The sequence below is a fragment of the Elephantulus edwardii genome, unplaced genomic scaffold (assembly GCF_000299155.1).
Source record: "Elephantulus edwardii isolate Elephantulus edwardi_28Jun2011 unplaced genomic scaffold, EleEdw1.0 scaffold00041, whole genome shotgun sequence".
Classification (NCBI taxonomy): domain Eukaryota; kingdom Metazoa; phylum Chordata; class Mammalia; order Macroscelidea; family Macroscelididae; genus Elephantulus; species Elephantulus edwardii.
The window spans coordinates 18,834,620-18,838,641 of record NW_006399791.1 but is presented as its reverse complement, the minus strand read 5'-3'; the positions used below and the strand labels follow the sequence as shown (position 1 = coordinate 18,838,641).

Here is a 4,022-nt window from a genome sequence, read left to right as displayed (position 1 = left end):
CTGTTGGGTCACCTTTCTTTGGAATGGGAACAAATCTCGATCTCTTCCAGTCAGTTGGCCAGCTGGCTGTCCTCCAGATTTCCTGGCACAACTTAGTGAGCACATTCAGGGCAGCATCTGTTTGTTAAAATAAATCAGCTGGTATGCTGTCAACTCCTGGAGCCTTGTTTTTTGCTAATTCCTTCAGAGCAATTTGAACTTCCTCTTTCATCATCATAGGCTCTTGCTCATATGTTGTTTCGTGAAATTCCTCTGTGTCAGCCAAGCCTTCAGATACAGTGACTCTGTGTATTCCTTCCATCTTGTTTTGATACTTCCTGGATCATTTAACATTCTACCCAAAGTGTCCTTAAGTATTGCCACCCGTGGCTTGCATTTGTTTTTCAGCTCCTTCAGCTTAAGAAACGCTGGGCGAATTTGGCCCTTTTGATTTTCTGACTCCAGGTCTCTGCACATTTCATTATAGTATCTTGCTTTGTTGTCTGAGCTGCCTTTTGAAATTTTCTGTTTAGCTCTTTGATTTCTTCCTTTAGTTTTAGCTTCTCGGTTCTCTAAGTCAATACTCAGAGTCTCATCTGACACCCTTCTTGGTCTTTTCTTCTTCTTCAGCCTTTGTATGCAGTTCGTATCCACCAGATGCTCTACTGGAGAAGGAGGGGCTATCTCCTCCTGTACTACTCAGATCTGAATTGATGGTACACACACAAAAAAATTATAACTTTTTTTAAAAAATTAAAAAAGAAAATACCATTGTTATGAGACCCTTGTCTGAGATGTCATTGCCAAATGTTTTTTGCCAGTTTGTAGGTTTTCTTTTTACCCTTTTTGTGGGAAGTTTTCTATACATATAGGGAATTAATCTTTAGAAGATTCCATTTGTTGATATTACCCTCTCTGGTTGTGCATTTCTGGCTGTATTTGTAAACCTATTTATACCATAGACTAGGGCTTCTAAGTTTGATCCCATTTAAGATCTTTATGGTTTTGGACTTTAGCCCTAGGTCTGTGATCCACCTTGAGTTGATGTTTGTGTATGGTGTGAGATGTGTCTTCAACTTTCTGCAGGTAGATGTCCAGTTTGGCCAGCACCATTTGTTGAGAAGGTTGTCATTTCCCCATTTGATAAATTTTGTTCCCTTGTCGAATACCAGTAGACTGTAGGTAGGTTGGTTAATTTCTGGGCTCCTGATTCTGTTCCATTGGTCTTTGTGTCTGTCATTGTACTAGGTTGTAGTAGGTTTTGTTGTCAGGGTGTGCTATGTCTCCCATTTCATTTTTGTTTTTCAAAAATATTTTGCTTATTCAAAGTCTCTTTCTTTTCCAAATAAGCTTGACAGTTGGTTTTTCTATCTCCTTGAAAAATAAGTTTTGTATCTGTAATGAGATTGCATTATCTATGTAGATTGCTTGTTCATTTTCACTATGTTGAGTCTTCCTATCCTAGAACAGAGAACATTTTTTTCCATTTACTTAAAGCTCTTATTGTTTCTTGAAGTAATGTTTTGTAGTTTTCCTTTAAGGATTGTTTGCGTCTCTTTAGGTTTTTTTAAATTCCCAAGTATTTCAACTTGTGGTTGACTACTGCAAATGGTATCACTTTCTTAGTTTCTTTTTCTATGTTTCCTTTGTCACTCTAGAAGAATCCCACTGGGTTTTGTATATTGATCTTATATCCTGCCACTCAACTAAATTGTTCTACTAGGGTCTAACAGGAGTCTTTGAAGTTTTCTCTGTACTTTATTATATTATATACATAGAGTAACAGTTTTACCACCTCTTTGCCAATCTCACACAAAAGTTTACAGAATGTATGAACACAATATGAATGAAGGAATGTAAGAAACACAACATACATGAATGAAACATAATGTATAGTGTGTGTGTGTGTGTGTGTGTGTGTGTGTGTGTGTGTGCTGTCAAATCAGATCTGAATGGTACAGGAGGAGATTTTCCCTCCTTCTCCAGCAGAGCATCTGGTGGATTTGAACAGTGCACCTCTGGGATTGCAGTGCACTTTCTTGCCACTAAGCCACCAGAGCTCACTGTATATATATTTTATATACAGACCAATACAAAATTTAAAAAGTTTGAAAAAAGAAAACACTGTTGTACCAACATACACCATTTAGATAAATGGAGGAGATTGAAGTTGTTAACAGTTTCATCTTACTGGGATCCACAATCAGTACCCATGGTAGCGACAGTAAAGAAATCAAATCAGAGACAAGATGGCCACGCCGATTCCACCCACGAGTACTCCTGCTGCCACCCCAGCCCCAGCACCGGCTGCGGCTCCTGTTCCAACCTCAGCCCCAGCTCCGGCACCGGCTCAGACTCCTGCCCCCTCCTCGGCCCCGGCTCCAGCTCCTGCCTCGCCCTCGGACCCCAACGCCCCAGCAACTACGCCCGCTGGCTCGGGCCAGACCTCGGCCAAAGCGCAAGCCCCTGCGCAGACCCCGACACAGACCCCGGCGCCGCCGTCGCCCAGCCCGGCTCTCCCTGGGCCCTTCCCTGGCGGCCGCGTGGTCCATCTGCACCCAGTCATTTTAGCCTCCATCGTGGACAGCTATGAGCGGTGCAATGAGGGCGCTGCCCGAGTTATCGGGACTTTGCTGGGAACTGTCGACAAGCACTCAGTGGAAGTTACAAATTGCTTTTCAGTGCCCCACAATGAGTCCGAAGATGAGGTGGCTGTTGACATGGAATTTGCTAAGAACATGTATGAGTTACAAAAGAAAGTCTCTCCAAATGAACTCATCCTAGGCTGGTACGCTACAGACCACGACATCACAGAGCATTCTGTACTGATTCATGAGTACTATAGCCGAGAGGCCCCCAACCCCATTCACCTCACTGTGGACACCAGCCTCCAGGACCATGGGAGTGATGTTCACACCTTTGACAGTGAGATACGCATATTATGACACCAAACACATTGGAGTTGACCTCATTATGAAGACCTGTTTTAGTCCCAAACGGGTGATTGGACTCTCAAGTGACTTGCAGCAGGTTGGAGGAGCATCAGCCCGCATCCAGTATGCCCTGAGCACAGTATTGCAGTATGCAGAAGATGTGCTGTCTGGAAAAGTGTCAACTGACAATACTGTGGGCCGCTTCTTGATGAGTCTGGTCAACCAAGTACCTAAAATTGTTCCTGATGACTTTGAGACCATGCTCAACAGCAATATCAACGACCTACTCATGGTGACCTACTTGTCTAATCTCACACAGTCACAGATTGCCCTCAATGAGAAACTTGTAAACCTGTGAACAGGCCCTGAGAAGCATTCCTGCCACTCTAGGCTCAAACCTTGGGAGACAGAGTAAAGGAAAAGATAGTTTCTTTGAGGCCTTGAGTCACATTGAATCAGGCAACTGGATGACTTAATCTAAATAAACATACCTTGCCTTTTGTAAAAAAAAAAAAAAAAAAAGCAAGAAATCAAATCAAAAGTTATATTACTCTGGGGATGTATGCAGTCAAGGAATTCAGCAAAATGCTAAACAGAAAAGATGTTCAATTAAAGACTAAGATGTGCCTGATCAAAGTCATAGTATTTTCAATTACTTTCTATGGATCTGGAAGTTAGACAATGGTTATGGAAGACAGAAGAATCAGTGCCTTAGAACTGAAGGGTTAGAGAAAAGTGTTGAATATCTTATGAATAGCAAAAAGAACAAACAAGTCTGTCTTGGAGGAAATGCAACTATGGTACTCCTCACATGCAAAAGCAGGGGAACTTCATCTCACATACTTTGGAAATCTTGTCAGTAAGGACCGGTTCTTGGAGAGAGACATCATGCTGGGAAAGGTGAAGGGTCGGAGAAGGAGAGGAGGACCCTAACAAGATGGATTGACACAATGACTGTAACAATGGACTTGGGTATATCCGGAATTGTGAGAATGGCTCAGGAAAAGGCAATGGTCATATCTGTCATTCATAAGATTGCTAGGAGTCACAGTTGATTTTCTTTTTTTTTCCTTTCTTCTTTTATAATTATATTTTATTAATTTTCATAAA

The 4,022-nt window shown here is 42.0% G+C and overlaps 1 pseudogene; it reads left to right on the top strand.

The window, feature by feature from the left end:
* Positions 1-2,228: 2,228 nt before the first annotated feature.
* Positions 2,229-3,270, top strand: LOC102855879 (annotated as a pseudogene).
* The last annotated feature ends 752 nt before the right edge of the window (positions 3,271-4,022 follow it).